Genomic DNA, 22,862 nt, shown 5'->3' with positions numbered 1-22,862 from the left:
AAAGCAAAACTGTGAAAATTATTAAAATAGGCCTAGTTAGTACAATATACATTAGTGATCGACAATTGTCTTTTCCTACCTTTTGCACCCCCTCCCCCATTTGCAATTTTTATTGTTCTGACCTGTGAACATTGTAATGTAAGTGTAATGGTTAAAGAGTGAATAAAGATATATTTTATCTAGGACAGGGTTGATTTTTACATCTCATGGATCTACAAGCACAAAACATCTGGCTCATTAGGCCCCACAAATACTTATATCTCCCCCAAGGCATGCACCGATGTTTAGTTTATTTTCTCAATTTGCATTACACAAAAATACACAAGAATTGCGTTACACAAAAATACTGACTATTTCAGTGTAACAATTGGTCCAGAAGAGCCAGAGGTGCAGCTGGGTTAAACCATTTCAACTGCTGCACCTGTATACACCTGAGGATAAAGTGTCCCTATGACCTTACATTTTTTTCTAGTAGAAAGTATGGTGAAGTTATTAAAAAATGAAAAGAAGCCTTTTTAAAAATAGTCAGCCTCACCCTGATTTTCCAACTCATAGGACAACAATATGCCAGCAGACTGAGAGTGTGAGACACTGGGATATCAGCAGTTAACCCTTTACATGCAAACAACAGCTGCCATAACCACCACGTGTTTTAACAGAAACGTGCATGTTTCACAGTATATATATTCGTGCATTTCACAGAGGCAGGGTCTTTTTACTTCTGGCTTAGGGCATTGGATATAAAGCTTACCGATTTTCAGGTACCATTTAATAAAAAGACAAGAAAAATGGGTAAATCAGATATAGACAACAGTAGCATAAATGGAAATTAAATGTTACAGTACTTAACAAGGATTCACCTATTCAGTGGTTCTAGAGTTCAAATCAATGTATAGATCTGTCCCAGAGTTTTTTGTCCTTTAGAAAGACTCTTGGCATATGTGTGTCATTTTGTTGGAAAATGGAGAGCTCTCAAGCTACAGCTGCACCAACGTTTTCTGGAACTTCTAGATGTCATCACTGAGCTCTCCCCTCATCCAGTAAAACAGCTGTGGTGTGGGAAGTAGTGGTACAGATATGTTTGATTATAATTCACTGACCACTTCTTTAGTGTAGCATTTATATTTATGTTTCTGAATGACCATAGTTTACGTTAGGTAACCTACATAATATCACATAGAATTCAGCCATAAGTTGATAGAGACTGATGAAAGGTGAAATACTTCTTATGTGAGGCTTCCTTATGAGGATTATTGTGTACTATGAGCTTCCTGTATTTAGTAATATAGGGGTATAAAGTACCTATGTAAACAGTATTGTCCGAAACATTTGGATATCATTTATTTATTTTTTATTTACTTATGGAGCACCAACAGTTTATGCAGTGCATTACATATATATTGTACATTCACATCAGTCCCTGCTCTCAAGGAGCTTACAATCTAAGGTCCCTATCTCACATTCATACACATACATACTAAGGCCAATTTAGACAGGAGCCAATGAACCTACCAGCATGTCTTTGGAGTGCAGGAGTACCCAGAGAAAACCTGCGCAGGCACATGGAGAACATTCAAACTCCAGGCAGGTTGTGACATGGTTGTGATTTTAACTGACGACCCTAGTGCTGCCATGCTGAAGTGCTAACCACTGAGCCCTGTTATTAATGTAGTTGTATTGGCTGAGATGAAGAGGCAGGCAGATGACATCACGATCTCCACCTCAGCCAATCAGGGAAAACCTTGTATTCATTGATAAAAATACAAGGTTTTCTGTGAATGGCCAAGCGCCACTCAGCCAGACTCAATTTTGTTTCAGGAGTAGACTGATATTCATTGTACTGCTGCTGGAACTCAACTTTGTACAATGTATTTAACTAATGCTGTATTCAGTTTGTACAATGCAGACAGCAGCTTCAACAATTAGTAAAGAAAATAGTTTGTTTGGGCCAGCCTGGCCCAAAGAAACTATTCAAAGTGGAGCTATACTTACTACACCCCAGCAATGCAGCATCTTAAAGCTCCCAGATGGCAAATTACATCTTCAGGCATCTGACATCTGGGTACCAATTATCGGGCCTAATGGCTGAACCAAAAAGGGGCAAATGAGAAAAGTTAATTGTTAGGATTTGCATTCCCAATATCATCTTGCTCAGAGAATGCCTTTTGTTAGTGTGAAATTGTAAAAACTGAAACTGTGGCCCTGCCTCTCGTAAATTTCCAAGTGTTTATCAGTGTAATAAATCTGTATATTACAACTCAATATTGCAGCAGGTATTTACGTACTGTTACATCAAACCTTTCATATGGCAGTTATTCTTCAATTCTCAGGAATTGTTTCTATGTGGTCAATACACTACTGTTCTGTATATTTATATTTTTTTAAAGACCATAATACAATGTGTTTGTATAGAATATTAAGGCTCACTCTACAAGATCCAATGCCTCAGAATTGTTAAACATCAACTAATTTGCCCTCCAAAAATTATATTGCCTTGTCCATGGTAAAAAGATGTAGAATACAGTATGTTTTATCATCAGAACTATCAGAAAGTGTATTGTCTAGTGCCTTATGGCTTCATAGAAAGTGCACCTGGTTTCAGATCTTAAGAATAGATTTCACTTACCTTTAACTGGAATATTTTTGATTGTCCTGTTAGGTTTGTGGTCACTTCATCTGGTGAATTTTTAGTGTTTTAGCCAACCTGTTTTTTTTTAATTTTTTTAGGACAGGTAATTTGATCCGTCTTACCTACTGCACTATAGTACCAGAGATGAGTGCATCACAGCCAGTTTGCAGCCCTGCTAAAATCCATTGAATGTGTATTTATTTTTGTAATGGGTTTATGGGTACAGATGGAACAACAGTTTTTATACAAGGGACAGTCTGTCCAACGGCATTATTATTTAACTTATGAGTTGGGTCTGGCTTCTTATATTTCTTTGAACTGAGCAGTAAAATCTCCTTACCATTTGTATTTTTTCTCACACCTTCTTCTACATTCTCTCTTAACCACTTGCCTACCGGGCACTTATAGCCCCTTCTTTACCAGGCCAATTTTCAGCTTTCAGCGCTGTCGCACTTTGATTGACAATTGCACGGTCATGCAAGATTGTACCCATATGAAAATTTTATCATTTTTTTCTTACAAATAGTGCTTTCTTTTTGTGGTATTTAATCGCCCCTGGGCACTTTACTTTTTGCGCTATAAACATAAAAAGTGCAAAAAATTTGAAAAAAAAAGTTTCTTTGTTTCTATTATAAAATTTTTCAAACAGGTAATTTTACTCCTTCACTGATGTGCGTTGATGAGGCAGCACTGATGGGAACTTATAGGTGGCACTGATGGGCACTGATAGGCAGCACTGATGGGCACTGATAGGCAGCACTGATAGGGAGCACTAATGAGGTGGCACGGATAGGCGGCACCGATAGGCAGCACTAATGAGGTGTCACGGATAGGCGGCGCTGATAGGTGGCACTGATAGACAGCAATGATATGTGGCACTGACTGGCATCACTGCTGGGCACTGACTGGCGGCACTGCTAGGCATTGACTGGCGCAACTGCTGGGCACTGACTGGTGCAACCGCTGGGCACTGACTGGCAGCACTGCTGGGCTACACTGATGGGCACAGGTGAGTGGCACTGGTGGGGACAGGTGGGTGGCACTGGTAGGCACTGGTGGGTGACACTGCTGGGCACAGGTAGGTGGCACTTCTGGGCACAGGTGTTTGGCACTGCTGGGTGGCACGGGTGGGTGCACTTCTGGGCACAGGAGGGTACACTGCTGGGAACAGGTGGGTGCACTGCTGGGCACAGGTGGGCGGAACTGGTGGGTGACACTTCTGGGCACCGATCATCAGGGCACTGATCATCAGTGCCCTGATGATCGGTGCCGATCCCTGCTCTGACAACTGCCGGTTCTCGGCAGTACTTTCCTCACGCTCCGACAGCGTGAGGAAAGTGCAGCCGAGAACCGGCAATTGCATTTCCCGGTGATCAGCGTGTCATTGGACATGGCTGATCACGTAGTAAAAGGCTGCTGTGATTGGCCTTTTACCACATCACGTGATCAGCTGTGTCTGTAGGACACAGCGATCACAGAGATCTCCGGGTGCGCACCCCCCGGGGCGCGCAGGAGAGCGCGTTCTGGGAGGACGTCATATGACGCCCTCCCAGAACTGGCCGGCCGCAGCGTAGCTATCATTCGGCTATCTGCGGTTGGCAAGTAGTTAAGCAAAGAAATGAAAAATAGCTGTTTTAATGGCTAGATATGTAGCCCTAAATTAGACTTAGCTTTTACCAAAAAGGACTATACAAGATAACCACACAAATTAGATGTATTTGTCTATTAAAATATCAACAATTTCTGTTAGTGGGTAAGATTATTTATTCATGTGCATATATATGTTATGGGGTATTTTTAAAGTGTTAATGTATATCAGGAATGTAATACAAACTATTCATATTGTGATTTTATTAAATAAATACATAGTACTTTTATTTTTGCAGAATAATATTCTCAGATTATCAGACTGAAGGTCACCAGTTGGTATACAATCAGTATGATTCCTGTTCATGTGATTACCATGATACCTAATTATGGTGATTTCACAAAATAAACCTCTTTAGCTGCAGATGCCGCTGCATCCCGAGGATAGCAGTATATGTTTATTTATTACGGTAACTATCATTTTCAATTACTGTATTAAAAAGATATTTAAAAATATAGTCTGGTTTGGTGGCTAACTTAAGATTTGTTTCAAATGAGTGATAAATAACTTAATTCACAATAATAAAGCAAATGAGAAAATGACATGCTTCTAGTTTATTCCTTATCTTTGCAATATTCTGCTCTGATCCTTGACCAATAAATGGGCAGCTGTTTTTGATTGCCATAGTATACATTACTTACAATATGTAGACTAAAAAAATAAAACACAGATACATCAGTGAGTATACCACCACACAGCACAGGCTAAAGAAATTCACATAAAGTATTATTAATAGGCATGAGCATGTTTCCTTCTGTATTTAATTTATTTTTCTATGTTTAAAAAATGAGCCATGTTTTGATTATATTGGTGTTGTGTGAGGCAGTCATCCAAGATCTCTTTCATTAGACTCTAGAAACAACAAACTGAAATTGAAGAATGCATTTTTAGCCAAAAAGCAAAACATGTAAAATAATTGGTGCTTTATCATTAATATGTTCTTAGTTAAATGCATGTACCCATATATAAATACACATGGAAAAGTGAATGTGTGGCCTTAGCTTAAGGCAAGCTAAAGTTGAGCATCAGGTAAACAGCTAAATACACAGATAAAATACATACTGTATATGGTATCCACCATACCTGTCATCTTACCTGTTTATGTCACTGCAGTTCTGAGATTTACACAGTCCAGTCAGAAAGAACAACTAGCCTAGTGACCCAATTTTCTCTGCTGTAGTTAATCAGCACAGCTAAGTCATGTCTCTATTCTCAGTCTAAGGCTGGCCATACATTATACAATTATCTGGAGATTTTTGGTTTAGATTTACCAAAAACCATATAATAGGAGGACAAACCTAAACAACACTTTCAGTTGTATCCAATTAGGCAGGCCCTTGCACTACACAGTTTAAGGTAAATCTAAAGGAAATTGGGCAGAAAATTGGAAGATAATTGTATAATGTATGGCCAGCCTAAGACTAGGCAGTGAATTAAGAGCAATGGACTGATGAGGTCATCTCTTTGCACTCATCTCCTGTTAGTATGTTCTTTTTTTTTTCTTAGCAAAAGTGAATGCAGGACTCCTGATAGCACAATGTACTGACCTTCCTTTACCGGTCTTAGTGTTGCTTTCAGGGAATTACAAAAGGCTCACGTCAAATCAAATTCACAAATTTAGACTAGTAGTGCATCACTGCATATATTGTTTTTTTTTAATCTGCCTGGAGTTCAGATTTAAAAAACGCCGGATTCACATCTATGCATTGCACTACTATAAAGCATGACATTTAGGGGGAGATTTACTAAAACTGGTGCACTCAGAATCTGGTGCAGCTGTGCATGTTAGCCAATCAGTTTCTAACTTCCAGTAAGCTTTGGCAATAAAACCTGGAAGCTGATTGCTTTCTATGCAGAGCTACACCAGATTTTATACCTATAAATGTAGCGCTCCCTAATACCACAATAGTAAATAAATATATGATTCTTTCCTATGGATGACAAGGCTAACCCCGATATCCAGCAAACAAGGGGTTAGCCTTGTCATCCATAGGAAAGGACCTCACATCCATTCTATACTGCAACTATTCTGGCAGGTTCCAGGTTTTGTGAACCACAAGCGTATATAGCCTATTTTATAGGCATAGAAGGAGGTGAGCGCACATTTTTACTGGTTGGAGGATTCACAGAAAGTCATCAATTGATGATTTATGAATCACTTTATCACTATTATTGGACTGTTTATTGATTGATGGGACTATTATTAAGAATATTTTGCTAATAATCACAATTTTAGTGTTTGATTTTTAATCACTGTTACTTTATTTGTTATATTTAATTTTGAATTAATGGTGTATGTTATCACAGATGGAATCATATATTTATTTACTATTGTGGTATTAGGGAGCGCTACATTTATAGGTATACAATTAGTTTGCGCAGTTTGAGTTATGTGTTAAATGTTGGCGATCCATTGAAGCACATTATAAAATTTTTTGGCTCGCAAGTTATATATATATACAGTATATATATATATATATATATATATATATACACCAGATTTTACACTCTCCAGTTTTAGTAAATAACCCCCTTTGAGTGCTGAATCGCTGAGTGTTTTATTTTTAATGACACCCTATCACACCACAACATCTAATCCTTTTTTCATTTGAAATAAATGGCATCTAAAATAAATTCAACATGAAAAAATATCCATATTCTTCTTCAGATATTTAGTCCCGCCATGAATTAATACTTTGGATTTTTGCATATCCTTTTTATTTTGTTGCAAAAAAGGAAAACATTTTTCAGATAGATGTTTTTATGGAAACATGGTATCTTTCCACCTTGATATTGTGACCTTTTATTATGATAAATGGACCACTTCGATGATCCATAGGACTACTGGAATAATGTTCTGTGGATACAAAAAAGCAAAACATTTTTACAAAGAAACAATTCCTGGCATTATTCCCACAAAAATGCCATGCTATGGCATGGAATGTAAAGGTATTGCATACAGGAATGAGCCTCCTATCCACTATGGAGATCTGATCAACAGTTCTAGAAAACATTTAGCTGAGTCTACTAATAGGTTTCATTAATATTTATGAATATTAAGGACCACATCATCATCTCTTAATAATCAAAATGCTTTATTCAATTTGTTCAGTAAAGATAATGCACCGTACATGACTGTATGCATTGTTTGTTAAATATAACTAGATCACTTTTCAGGCTCAATCAGGGCATAATTCTATATATTTTAAACGGTTTAAATCCTTTGCTCTTAACTGTAATTTATGGCTATGTTTAAAAAGTGGAACCTGAGTGGAGACTGAAAAATAGGTACTACCTTAGATATTGTCTGGGACCTCTAAAACCCAGGATATTTTGCTAGGAAAATACTTGGTGCAGAATAATTAGAGGCTATCCCACCTTCCCCCTGCCTCTTTTGCCTCTATTGCTGTCTGCATATGAGCAAACAGGAGTCTCAGGGGAAAGGGAAGGTTCACTTAAAAGGTATGTGTTCTTTAATCAAAAAGTCCCCTGCATAAGGGAATGATATTCTTCATGACACTTTTGACAGCAGTCAATATTGGGAGTAGCTGCTAGCTGTCAAACCCATTTTTCACTGTCAGCTCATTAATGATCAACATCAGATTTGATGTGGATCATGTCATCACTATGTCAGTTATGGCATAGTGATCACAGGTAGGCTGGAAGCCTAATTCATAAAAAATAAAATAAACATCAGCCTGAAAATGACAGTGCGCATGCGGGAAACTTTAGTTTATCAATATCTCTACAATCAGCACTGATATTGAGAGATCTAATCCCCACAGGGTGAGGTATGTTATTAGCAGCCAGCTTTCTAAGTAGCGCAGTGTTAATGTATTTTTTATTTGGCTTCATAATACTTTGTCAGTTACAATTACAGTGTTAAAAAGTACTGAAATAATAATACATCAATGCAATCAATTAATTTTTAAAAAGTAATTAGTTTCCATTTTTGTCCTTAAAATGAGTTAGTTTGCAAATTAGTTAAAAACGTTGCTGTACGGTTAACCAATGCATACTTACACTGATAAACTCAGTCTTTGGTAAAATGTCCCAAGGAACTTAATCTGAAAGGGTTAAGCTGTGCTCCAGCAGAATAACTAAATACACAATTGAAATGGATACCTTATTCCAAAAGATTTGTATTTCTGTTCAAGCACTCCTGTAATATTGATAGATAATGATCACCTGTGCTTAGGACCCACCAATCAATACTGCACACTCAATATTAAACAAAAACAACATAATACACAAAATAGCAGGAGCGCTGCCTCAATGTATGTTATATGACATGAAAAACATGCTACAATAATGAACACATAACAATAAATAGTGAAATAATGTCCCAAATGTGAAATCAAGTGAACAAAAATCCCTTTCACATCCAGAAGGTGATAAGTGCTCTGTGCTCCCCACCTGTGTGCCCCCTTACTCACCAACTTTAATGGACTCTTATGGTGAAATAAGAGTCTTTCACGCTTTTGGTGGGGCATAGGAAGTCATGCTGGAGCTTATAGTCTTCCTGATTAAATGTTGCTTGTCATTCCCAGTGATTCAAATGTAGAGCCGATAGATATATACATGTAAGGAATGGAGAGAGGCATCCAAAATAGTGTAATTCTGTTTATTAATAACAGCAGACACACTGGTATTGCACTCACATGTTTCCACATACAATAGGAATGAATCTCCAAGTGTACAATAGTAGGTCGTTGGTATTCCATGTGGAACTATTTTTGATGCCTCTCTCCATTCCTTTAGGGTGAACACCATTGTACACAGCTCTCAGTCTCCCTTCTCTAATTTGCTTACAGAAGTGAGAGAAAAGGGATTAACATTGCCTTACTCCTTTATTGTCCAATCAGCAAGTTGGGCTGGGCCATTCACCAAACTGCATTGCTTAATTGCAGTGGATAAAAGTGTGGTCAATGATATAACTATGCTTTTGAATGGAATTGCCTACATCACATGACTGGCTGAACAGAATAAGACAGTTATCATATGCATTTCCCCCATGTATTTAGTGTTTTTCCTGGAGTTCAGCTTTGTGCAAAAAAAAAGCCTTTTCCAATGGCCCCAACCAGTGATAGAACAATAAAGGTGCATTCTCAAACAACTCCCTCTGCTCTTAGCTCTTCTAAGCAGACTTATAGACACCACCGTTCAAAGCTGTAGAGTCCTTACTGGTTCAGAGGTCTTATCTCTCCTTCACCCAGACTGAATACTGCTGTGTAAGAGATTACAGTAGGCTAATATAAAGACACATTCAGGTTCATGCTACTTTTATGTAAAGTGCATTTAATACAAATATTACATTGATTCCAGGTGTGGGTTTTAAAGGGAATCTGTCTATACAATACTTTCCTGACTGGGGTAAGTAACTGTACCCAGAACCTCATTCGTGAAAATAATTTAGTTTTGGATAGAGTGGAGAGGGATTAGAACACTTGTCAGGTTTTTATTGCTCTCTGTGTTCCCCATTAGAGATATTCACCCTCTATTTTTGTCATGTTTACCATTATCACCAAAAGTGAAATTAAAGGAAAATCCCAAATGTTGGGTGATCGCCAAAACAGGAATAGAGGAGAAGTCTTCCAATGGGGACATTAATGCTGGTGACCCTAGTGGTAACCAGGATTACCCTCACTTTGGAGAGATATCCTTTCACTTCCTGTTTTGGGTATGGGACAGAAAATAAAGGGAAATTTCCTCAATATGCAAACAGGTGGCAAAAAAACTGACAGTGATTACACCCCCCCCCCCCCACCTTACTCAATCCATAATTACATTTTTTTTTTTAAAGTCTGGTTTTAGTTCTACTTTAAAGAAGCATGGCTAAACCTGTTTTGGCTATACTTCTCCTGTGGGCACTTAGTTCTGCACTCCTGTGACCCAGATTCAGCCGACAATGGGCTAAAGTTCACTGTTGGCAAACATCACAGAGCTGGTCCAAGCTTCACAGGCATCTTGACAATAATGTTGGGATCCTCCCAGATACCTGACTGGCAGTTGGCTCAGCCTCTCATTATGCTGCTGAGAGCCGGAGCCAGCCTCTCCTGCCCCTCCACACTCCGGCACTGCAGTGAGTGCTTGAGGGTCAGAGCAGAGAGCTGACAGTCACCAGCTCTCTGCTTACTGATGGCCAGGAACTGAGCGATCATTGGTCTTAGAGGCGGTGGGGGACAGATACAGCATCGGACTGATGTTGCATTCACCTAGGTGAGTATGTATGTTTGTTTTTTGAAAGCCTGCACTCTTTTAATTTAGGTTGCTCTGATGGCTTTCCTATGTCCCCTAGATATACTGTTCTTGAAGTGAACAAGTATTAATATTTGATCTTTCTCTACTAACATGAATACATTTGTAGGATGAAGTACTCTAAACAGGGATTGAGCTTCTGTGCAGTGTAATAAAGCACTTTGTATAAACTTGTTTATAATGTTTTTATATTGGCCTCCATGGATATGTTAAATATCGGATCCCATCATGGTTGATGGCATCTGACTTCAGAGTACTGAAACACGTCTGTGAAGAGCAAACTCATTGTCTGTGTCACAATAAGAAGAACTGGACATGTGATGTTCAAATATAACTTTTGCTGTAGTGGAAGTTGTCTACATCCTTGAGATACCTCCGGGTGCCCAGCACTATCTGTAGAGCAAAGGATAAGAAAATAATAGGTTGTTATTTAAGCGTTAGGGTTACAGTTATTTTTATCAAACACATCTGACTATGTTCTTTAGGACTGAGAACTGCCACATATAAGACAACAGTAACACGTTCATCTTGCTTCTGCTGTAGCTAGTTTAATAAAAAAAATGGAATCTGTTTTTGCAGAATCATTAAGCAGATGTGTTTTGTCTTAACGGTATGCACAGCTGAACCACCACATAGTTTATGAAATCTGTGCCAAGAATTCACAAATATTGTACATTATACTTCAATTTACTTCAATGTGTGCCAAAGTAATATATAAATGAAAACGTGTAATATTTCTTAATTATATTGCTCTAAAATATTTATTTTTACAGCTGATACAAGGTCTACTTGTCTTGCACCCTCTGAAAGAAGACACATTTTAATGCTTACCCTAGCTCCTGGCCACTGCCTGTAGGCATCAGTGGCATTGCTAAGCCTCTAAAGGGGATCCTGGGAAAGCTGGGAATCCCAAATCTCAGAAGACAGCATTCCAGAACTATGCAGGAGTGAATTTGATTGTGATTTGGGATCCTCTGCTTTCCTAGGAACCCAGTGTGAGTTCAAGTGACATTACCATTGCCTAAGTGAGTGAGATGGGAGCAGAGATGTAAACTGGGTGATTTCCACATTTTTTCTATCCAATTATTGCTTTCAGTTAGTTTTTTTTTTGTTCAGGAGTGGGGGCTGCAAGACAAGTAAATCTTATATTTTCATGGAAGGCCAGCTTTAACTTTATAACTATATAAGTCATCTTATGTTTTAGCTTTGATATATAATTCAGGTAAAGTAACTGTGTAAAAAAAAGTAAAAAAATACCCTGGAGTATAACAGGCACCTTTGAGTGCCCCAAAGTGCCTTAACTTACCTTTCCTGTCCTTGTCTACCCAACTTCATCTGTACTGTAGCCAACTGGAAAATCCTGGTAGTTCTAGGTATGGGTAAACACATCAAATTTCTCCTGCTCTGCCACACTGTAATCCTCAGTGGCGCAAGTGCAGATACATACATAGTGCGAGTTGCAATGTCAGTCAAGATGTGGGTGGTACTTACCTCTTTACTGAGGCTGAATTGGACAGGATAGCAGGTTTGCTTTAAATGGTAGTTTCATATTTTCAAAGGCATCCAGTAGTTTCATATTTTCAGTAGGTGGTGCTCTTCTTCATACCAAGAATTGTCCATTTTTTTTGGACACAGTGGATGAAGTGTTACATCCCTGTTGGGTTTTTATAGCTAACAAAAGTCATTTTTCACTTTTATTGACAATGTAAAACTAGACTCAGATTGCCTATGCCAAAAGGTACACATTGCATCACAAATGAATCACATTCATATGTAAAATTCTGTCCAAATGTAGAATACTAATAATAATCAGTCTTAAGGTGCACAATTTGATTTGTATAACAACCAAGCTGAACTGCCTTCACCATAAAGATGCTCTTCTTAATATTTCTACTCAAAGAATAAAACTTCATAAGCAGGTAATAGTCTTCCAAAAACAAATTAGTTGGAAGTACCTTGATGATCCCCAAGTTAATGGTAGTCCATAGATCTCAGCAGAGACATGAAGCAACTTATCATAATGCTAACATGCCTAGGCAGCTGTTCTTCAGAAAGATAGTCAATCACACACATCCAGGGACAAATGATGAAAATCCCATTGGCTGAAATTGCATTTATACTTAGTACAAGAGTACTTCATAAAGAATATGATATCTTCTCAGAAACTAAGCCCACCATTGTAGAAAGTATGTTTGAAAGGGTATTTACCTGCTATGAAAGGATACAATAGAATGTCATAGTCCATCATAGCTCAACAAGGCTTGGTGATAATATTGTTCTGGAGAAGCCATTTGGCTGCAGAGAAGGCACTTTACAGCAAACCATATGGTGCATATCTGATGCATTTTGCTGTAATAGCATCATCAGAAGGGGCAATGTCATTGGATAATATTTGATACACCATATGTATTGGTTCCCAGTAGTGCAAACTAGGTCATTGTATGAACTCCCATATAGTCTACATACAGTATTTTCTGCATATTCAATGAATGTGTTCCTGGAAGACTATAAGCTCTTTTTGAGGATTTAGGATTTTTTGAGGATTCTCTAAATACAAGAGTCATGTGTGTTTTTACTTGAATATTGATGTGCTTTGTGTATGTCATCCAGGTCTGTGTAGTGTGAAAATTTGCATCTGTACAGTAACTACCTGTTGTAAGACCCAAAGCCAGTTAAGACTGCCTTTCCTCTATAGTTTCCTGCAGGCAGCCTGTAGTGCGTGAACTTGTTGGGTGCCTCCCATATCTCTGCTTTCTGCACACGCCATGTGATAATGCCACCGCTACTTTTACAAAGTAATATCTGAGCTTACAAAGACATTTGGTTCACACAAGCTTTGTAGCTAATAAGATATATATGGATATGAAAGCTTTTGAGTCCAGAGTATGAACAAGATTTTTCACATGCATGTCATTAATTTTTGATGTAAGGTTTTCTTGTTGACACTGATAATATGGATCTAGTTTTAGTTAGAAAAACTGTTTAATTTTTTTTCTAATTTTGTGTTTTTGACTTTCTAAACATTTTTTGCCAGTTTTTGTTGTTAGTTTCTGTTTTGAAGAATAAAATCACAGCCTTGATATCCAGTATGATAAATGTGGCTTCTGATGAAATGTAAAGAGGGCCTTCATTCAAAAATGAAATGACACTTATTCAACTCCGCACCCCTGTCCCTAACATTCTTGACTGGTACCTTCTTTGACAGGTTCCCTTCCCACATCCTTCTCGCCTAGTTGAGAATGGCATGCACTTAGGCACTCCCCCTGCCCACAGACTCCTGGAACACATATTATATCACATTAGGAGGCTCCAGGACCAGTCCCACAACAGCAAGCAATGTGCAATGGGGAGCCAGCTGTGATTCATTGGGAATCACAAATCCAAAATGGCAGTGCCATGGACCCGCAGTGGTAAGAAAAACCAGGTGCGGGAAGACAGCACTAATCTCCAGGGACTGATAAGTGCCATGCAGTATATTTTAAAGTCAGCAGCAACAGTATTTGTAACCGCTGACTTTAATACGGCTACAATCACCTCAAGTTAAAAAAAGCATGAAAATCCTCTTTAATGTTCCTAATGTAGGTTTCTATGTTTGGCCCCATTGGGGAGACTTCCCTCCACTCTTTCTCATGAACACACAGAAGTATAAACCTGACAGATTTTAACTTTCTCAGTTTCATTTAAAAATTAAAGTCTTGCTTTGAGTTCTTAATATTTAAAAAGTCACGGTACAATAAAAATTTTAAGATAAATACGCAAAGTTCTATTTGTAGTACTGAGTGCAAAGCTGGTGTCTTATATATGAATCTAAATATAATTGAGATACTCCTCTTGGCAACCTCACTATAATAACTCTTAGTGACAAGATAAAGTATATGGCAAGCCAAAAGATGTTTTCGTAGTTTTGGATAGAGTGGGCGGTGGATTAGAATTTCTGTTGTCTGCTGTCATCCAGGGCTCCATTCGTGAGATTTCTCTTAGCTTCCTGTCCTGTTGACAATGTTTTTGCCAAAACAAGAAATTAGAGAAAATGTGCAATAGGGGCACAGACAGAAAAACATAGATCTTTGAAGAGTGGGTTAATGCAGAGCTTAAAATTTCAAGTCCTGAGCTACTAGCCAGGCCTTAAGAGTTACTCACCACCAACAAACAAACACAAACAGAGACACCTGTACACACACAGATATGTACATACACACACACATACACACACAGAAACATGTACACACACGCACAGAGACACATGTACACACACACACACATACAGACACATGTATACACACACAGGCACGTACAGACACGCATACACACATATACATGTACATACACAGAAATACACACCCACAGACACATGTACATACACACTGACACATGTACATACATACACAGACACATGTACATACATACACAGACACATGTACACACAGACACATGTACGTACATACACACACAAAAAACACACACACACATATACATACACGCACACAGACACATGTACACACACAGACACATGTACACACACATACATGTACATACACGCAGACACATGTACATATACACACATGTACATACACACAGACACATGTACATGCATAAACACACACACAGCTATAAAAAGTTGCAGTACTTTGTTGTTCACTCACAGAGCCAGGTAATGCACTCTAGGGGGAGGCAGAGAGCACAGCACACACTCCTTCCTTTGCTTTCACTACGCTCAGCTATTGAGCAGTCTGACGGCTCTCAGTGCCAATGACAGATCTGGCCTGAGCTCCGAGCCTGCTCAGCAAGACGGCCCTGGGGGACACACTCGCCCCCACCATAATTTCCACTCGCCATTGGCAAGCAGGCGAGTGGAAATTTCAAGGCCTGTGTTACTGGCACCAAAACCGTGAGGTTTATTTGAATATTAGTTTTGCATTGTTATTTTCATACTACAGAATGATGGTGGTGTAATCGAAGGGAAGAATAATAAGGCTGGTAGCTTCTATACACCGAAGGATTTCAACAGTCACCTTGGAGTGTAATGGGAAATGATAGATCTGAAATTGAAGAGTCTCACTCTAATATTTAAACCCAAAATTACAAACAAAAACAGCATATAGGAGCACAGCATTTTGGGGGCTAAGCTCCACCCCCTCATTAGGGCTGAAATGTGAAAATACTATTATAAAAATTATTATAGCAATCATATAGAAGATATGTTTAGCATGACTGACATTGACATTTTCTTCTGATATGTATATGTTATTACAACGTAGGTTTATTTTACTTTATCTTTACATCATATATACATAATAGTATAACCATCACCAATATGCTATCAACTACTGTATATGTCATTAGAATCATTGATAATGCCCATATTATTAATATTATGTTTTATTATTTTATTAGTATGATTGCTGTTATTATAATAATGTTATCATGTTATTTATTCAGTGGTTTTCCTATTATTATTATTGCATAATGTGTAACTACATTATATCATAGTATATTATATTATATTTTATTTTAAAGCAGAACTCCATGTAAATGTTTTATTTTCCCATACAATGGCGCTGTGCCTGCACTGCATAGGAAAACCTCTTGTTTTATCCAGAGGTCTAGGGAAGAGCTGTACTTACCCTGTCCTCCGATCCTCCAGAAAACCAGCTCCCCCACGTCCCACGGTGGACTGTTCCTGCCGTGCTCATGCCTGGAGTCAGTCTATGGGCGTGATGACATCAGGAATAGTCCATTAACAAGACCGCCAGCATGCGGGGGGACAGAAGTGGCAGAGACTGGTCTTGTGCTCCGAGGATCACTGGATTCTGTAAGTATATCTTCACTGTTATCACCCTAGACAAAAATGAGCAGTTAGCCCATACAGTGCGGGCACATCCCCATTGCATGGTTCAAATAAATTTTTGCCCGGATTTCTGCTTTAAGGATGTCTAGACCATTACATTACCTTTTATCTTATATGTTACTTTACAGCCCTGATGAAGAGGGCAGAGCTTAGCCCTTGAAATGTGTTGGGTTTTGTATACAATTTAGATTTAGAATTACCCTATTTTTTGGACTTGAATATTAAAGTGTGAAGCTTCAAATTTAGATCGATCCAGAAATAAAAATTTGCAAGGGGATCTAGTCTTCCCATACTCTACTATAGAAACCCATTTTTATTTCCATCTGTGATGCTTTTGGAGAGTTACCCTCATTTCCTGTCTGATAAGGTTGTTTGAGTGTGAAAATCAAAGCATCACACCATGATTTATAGTCTAGAATTAGGTTTTATTCTAAATATATAGCAGCCAATGCATTTTGGGGACCATACACTGTGTCCTTCATTTGGGATATTATCACTGGAACAGTGGACACCAAAAACAGGTGCTGAGATATATGATTGGAAGACCCAGTGTTGTGCAAATGTGTTTTACCTTAAAATCAACAGTATCCATTGGTAAAGTCTCAAATTGAAAGTTTAAAACTTTGTGTTGCGAGCAGTGTTTCAGCAGATTAATATTTTTCTTGCTGATTTTTGCTAAGCTGCTGAAACAGTGCTGAGTGCTTGAAACACAGAGTTTTAACCCCTTCCCACCCCCCGCCTCCTGGCCCTTTTTAAGAGGCTCTAAATGCGGCGGAGGTGGGCATTCCGATCATGTAACTGCTGTGATTGGCAGTCACATCGGTCACTTGATTGCAAAACTCCCAATCGTAAGCATGCATTGAGAGCTTTCTGGTCCCCACTGGTATCTGTGTTGGGAGTGTGCAGGGCACTTGCTTTCAATACAGAAAACTGTTTACATGGGGTTGTATATACAGTCAGGTCCATAAATATTGGGACATGGACACAATTCTAACATTTTTGGCTCTATATACCACCACAATGGATTTGAAATGAAACAAACAAGATGTGCTTTAACTGCAGACTGTCAGCTTTAATTTGAGGGTATTTACATCCAAATCAGGTGAACGGTGTAGGAATTACAACAGTTTGCATATGTGCCTCCCACTTATTAAGGAACCAAAAGTAATGGGACAGAATAATAATCATAAATCAAACTTTCACTTTTTAATACTTGGTTGCAAATCCTTTGCAGTCAATTACAGCCTGAAGTGTGGAACGCATAGACATCACCAGACGCTGGGTTTCATCCCTGGTGATGCTCTGCCAGGCCTCTACTGCAACTGTCTTCAGTTCCTGCTTGTTCTTGGGGCATTTTCCCTTCAGTTTTGCCTTCAGCAAGTGAAATGCATGCTCAATCGGATTCAGGTCAGGTGATTGACTTGGCCATTGCATAACATTCCACTTTTTTCCCTTAAAAAACTCTTTGGTTGCTTTTACAGTCTGCTTTGGGTCATTGTCCATCTGCACTGTGAAGCGGCGTCCAATGAGTTGTGAAGCATTTGGCAGAATATGAGCAGATAATATTGCCCGAAACACTTCAGAATTCATCCTACTGCTTTTGTCAGCAGTCACATCATCAATAAATACAAGAGAATCAGTTCCATTGGCAGTCATACATGCCCACGCCATGACACTACCACCACCATGCTTCACTGATGAGGTGGTATGCTTAGGATCATGAGCAGTTCCTTTCCTTCTCCATACTCTTCTCTTCCCATCACTCTGGTACAAGTTGATCTCGGTCTCATCTTTCCATAGGATGTTGTTCCAGAACTTTGAAGGCTTTTTTACATGTCGTTTGGCAAACTCTAATCTGGCCTTCCTGTTTTTGAGGCTCACCAATTGTTTACATCTTGTGGTGAACCCTCTGTATTCACTCTGGTGAAGTCTTCTCTTGATTATTGACTTTGACACACATACACCTACCTCCTGGAGAGTGTTCTTGATCTGGCCAACTGTTGTGAAGGGTGTTTTCTTCACCAGGGAAAGAATTCTTTGGTTATCCATCACAGTTGTTTTCCGTGGTCTTCCGGGTCTTTTGGTGTTGCTGAGCTCACCGGTGCATTCCTTCTTTTTAAGAATGTTCCAAACAGTTGTTTTGGCCACGCCTAATGTTTTTGCTATCTCTCTGATGGGTTTGTTTTGTTTTTTCAGCCTAATGATGGCTTGCTTCACTGATAGCGACAGCTCTTTGGATCTCATCTTGAGAGTTGACAGCAACAGATTCCAAATGCAAATAGCACACTTGAAATGAACTCTGGACCTTTTATCTGCTCATTGTAATTGGGATAATGAGGAAATAACACACACCTGGCCATGGAACAGCTGAGAAGCCAATTGTCCCATTACTTTTGGTCCCTTAATAAGTGGGAGGCACATATGCAAACTGTTGTAATTCCTACACCGTTCACCTGATTTGGATGTAAATACCCTCAAATTAAAGCTGACAGTCTGCAGTTAAAGCACATCTTGTTCGTTTCATTTCAAATCCATTGTGGTGGTGTATAGAGCCAAAAATGTTAGAATTGTGTAGATGTCCCAATATTTATGGACCTGACTGTATATGCGGCCTCTTAGTGTTAAAGCCCACCCACCGAGAGGCCACACATATGTGTACCTTCGTGGAGAAGAGATTAAACTCTCAATGTGAGTCACTACCAACCAGTACTATTAATTTTATTCACATTTGCCCAACATTGGATCTGACAAATAAATGTATCTGCGCCTGTTTTTAATATCCATTGTTCCAGTGCTCATAGGTTTCATGGAGGGGACAATGTCTGTTCCATAAAACACATTGGCTGTAACACCTGCTATATGTTTGGAATAAAATCTCATTTTGCACTCTATCATGGTGTGACGCTCTGATATGCACACTCAAACAGCCGTTTATCAGACAGGAAATGATGGTAACTATCCAGGAGCAACTCAGATGACAAAAAATGGGTATCTATAGTAGTGTATGAGAAGACTAGAACACGTCAGATTTTTACTTCTGGATAAATCTAAAACTGAAGCTTCCTGCCATAATAATCAAGTCCAAAAAAATAGGTTTATTCCCAATATAAATTGTATACACAGCCCAACTCATTTTGATGGCTAAGCTCTGCTCCATTCACACCCATTTTCACGTTCAAACACCATTTTTACAGTCTGAGGCTGCTGGACCTGTCTCTTGGTTCACAGTAGCAGCCCTTCCATTACCCAGATGCCCCATAAGGAAACTAACAGTACATTTTTATCAAATACATCAATATGATTAGGACCATGAATGGATGGCATTGGACCTGAGGTTCCAGTGCCATCCATTTACCATTTCAAGTATATTAAAAGGTTGTTAGCAGAACAGGATGAGAGCCCCAGATAGCAGTAAAAACGTGACAGCAGTTCTAACCTTTCCCTGCTCTATCCAAAACTAAGAAAAAAGGTTTGGCTGGACATGTACTTTAAGGACAGATACTATGTTGCATTTACAGAAGAATAGATAGCATATCTGGAAAAGAATGTAATTAGTCATTGCAGATGGCTGTCTTACACACAGCGTTTGGCTTTTTTTGTACACTGTAGAGAGGAGAAACAGGACTAGTGTTTGCTCACTATTTCATTACATATTAGACATATAAAAACACGTCTGCATATGTTAGTTCAATATCATATCATATGTCTTTTCATTATGCTAAATATCTTTGACTTTTTATAGAGGTGACTGAGTGGCACGTTTATTAAAAATAAATGCACATCTATGGAGAACATATTTTACTTAGATTGTTCAGAAGGGGGGCCTGTTAAGTTTGTTAAGTAGTTAAGGTGGAGAAGAAAAAGTCTGCCAAAATCTCATCTCCTTCTGCATTATGAATCAGTACTTGCAGAAAGTGTTCTGCTGGCAATGTGACCATGTGCAGCCCATACCTGCGTTAATACATTGCGAATACTGGCATCCCAGTGCAAGCTGGTTTCCCTGCCACTTGTATCTGTTACCAGTTTTCACTAAAGGAATACAGTGACTCTCTAGACATAACACCATACTAACCACAGCACCTAGCATATGCCAGCCAGCACTAGATACATGCACTAAGGATTCATCTACTTGTAAATCTGAGCTTTCCACTTTGCGGGAATGATTGAATCCCTGGAATGTGTAAACACAAATGAGTAACCATAATAATGACACTTATGGTGAGCTATGTACTAATACAAATTTGAAATACTTAAAAACGCTATGTAAATAATATACAAAACAATACTGCATAATATTCACAACATTCCTGAAGATATTATATGCCCGTGTCTGATTTGGTAACCAGCCTACTATGCATTTATTGCACAAACCAAAGAAAGGCTAAGTAAATACACAATATACAAACTACCCTTAAAATGCTTACCTGTGTTTGTATGGAAAAAGCAGAAGGCAGACTATTCCAGAACAGCCTGTGCAGCAGAGATGTGCAGTGCAGCAGAGAGGTTCTGTATGTAAAGACTTTACTGCTGAGGAGTTCAGCTTCTTGGCAGATGGAAATCTCTGGGGGAGGAGAAGGGGGCCCAGATTATGAGAGTTTGTATCTCACCAATTCATCTTGAGAAAAGTGCCTGAATGTCTGTTTGCTGATGTCAGCAAAGCTGGAAGCATTTCTGAAGATATATAATGCTCATGGAAGTTTTTTCTTTTTTTGTATGCTCTATATAAGTGTCTAAAGCATGATAGCTTGCAGCTGTGATAATGATTCCCATGTTTGTTGTCAGTTTTACAGGAAAGGAAACTCGTTGACTGATGAAGTATACACTCTGCAATATTACATAAGTGACAATATTGAAGAGTTATGTTCCTTAATGTCCAGTAAACTTTTTCCCACTAAGTGAGCTTTCTTTCGATGGTATTTGATCGCCTGTGCGGTTTTCGTTTTTTGCGCTATAAAAAAAAGACCGACAATTTTGAGAAAAAACAAATATTCTTTACTTTTTGCTAATAAACATGTCCAGTTAAAAAAAATCAAATTTTGTCATAAGTTTAGGCCACAATGTATTCTGCTACATGTCTTTGCTAAGAAAAAATCCCAATATGTGTAAATGAATTGGTTTATGTGAAAGTTATAATGTTTACAAATGGCGGTATAGATACTGGAATTTTTTATTTTTTATTTTTACTAGTAATGGCGGTGATGAGCGACTTATAGCGGGCCTGCAGCGGACATTCTAACAATAGGGAGAAGCTGACTTGGTCAGTGACACCAATACAGTAATCAGTGCTAAGACAAAGTATTAAACCCAAAACCTAAATTTTGGGTACCCGCTCCCCAAAGGTGCCAATCCTTATTGGTTAGCAGGGGACCAGTCTGTAAAGCGGAACTTCCCCTTTTGGGTGGAGCTCCGCTTTAAGTACTAATCCATAATGTTGTGTACACATGATTTGGGGCGGTCTAGCAGGAACTGGCCGACATTCGGTCAGTGTGTACAGCTGACCGTCTGACACAAGCCAATCCAAGGACCAGCTTTTCTCGAAGGGACATGCTGGAACATGCATCCAACCAGCAGCCGATCAGCGCTGGCAGCCAATAGCTGTGAGCACTGATCATTGTGCTTTGGTGGGGGGGTTCAGTCCCCCTGTCAGACTACAATAGCTCAGCGGGAGAGATCGCTGTACTAACACAACAGTTAGCACGGCGACCTCTCCTTTTTTTTCCATTCTGCCCACTGGGTGTAGTAGACTTAAGTGTGGTAACCCAGATAAACCTGAATTCATGCTGTTGAGCTCTACACCCACATTCACAGTGCAAGATGCATTTTTATTTATTTTGTTAAAAAAAGGAATGGAGTGGACTTAGTGGACCTCTTGGTCTTGGATTCTTTATTAAAAAAGACTAAAAAACACATATAATGATTTTGTCTGTGTGCCTGATTTAGGTCATTAGTATTTTCCGTTTTCCTTTTTTTTTTTAATTAGCATTATTTCTTTTTGAAGACAAAATATTGTTTTATATATGTACTGTATATATTATGAAATATTAATATTTTATACTAATATTTAATCTGGTATGTTTTCTTTCTTATTTAGACCTTGTCAGCCTATATTATTTGGAATGTACAATTTTACAACTATCCATATTAATATTAGTTTCTAAAAATTTTATATTAGCAGTGTGCAAAGTGACTTTTAGATAAGTTTATACAAGCTCCAGGACAGTGCCACCAGCTGCAAAGCAGCTAGACACAACAATCACAGCTTGTCAAGACAGAGTACATGCTTATAATTTTGTGTTTAGTAAAAAGCTGGCCAAAGCTGTTGGGAATAAAATACAAGGAAAGTTTTAATATGTGTATATTCTGATTACCTTTTGACAGTTTTACAAAAGTGTCTGATATGAGAACTATTACCCAAAAAACAATTCCTTTACTTTTTAAGCCTTCAATGGAAAGTAAAGCTGAAGCTATTTTATTGCTAT

General features: G+C 38.6%; 1 protein-coding gene and 1 long non-coding RNA gene across 2 annotated transcripts in view; one reads left to right on the top strand and one right to left on the bottom strand.

Annotated features, from left to right (window-relative positions):
- Window positions 1-22,862, top strand: part of ADAMTS20 (ADAM metallopeptidase with thrombospondin type 1 motif 20) — a 298,171-nt gene that overhangs the window by 220,838 nt on the left and 54,471 nt on the right. The window lies entirely within an intron of this gene.
- Window positions 1,335-20,890, bottom strand: LOC149464729 (uncharacterized). Its single transcript, XR_016312290.1, has 2 exons — window positions 20,808-20,890; window positions 1,335-14,525 (listed from the first exon to the last, which is right to left on the bottom strand). It is a non-coding gene; the product is annotated as an uncharacterized LOC149464729 (long non-coding RNA).

The sequence above is a fragment of the Staurois parvus genome, unplaced genomic scaffold (genome assembly GCF_062004578.1).
Source record: "Staurois parvus isolate SC_StPar_1 unplaced genomic scaffold, SC_StPar_1.0 ptg000147l, whole genome shotgun sequence".
Lineage (NCBI taxonomy): Eukaryota > Metazoa > Chordata > Amphibia > Anura > Ranidae > Staurois > Staurois parvus.
Note: the sequence above shows the minus strand (reverse complement) of the source record. Positions and strands in the feature narration are given on the sequence as shown.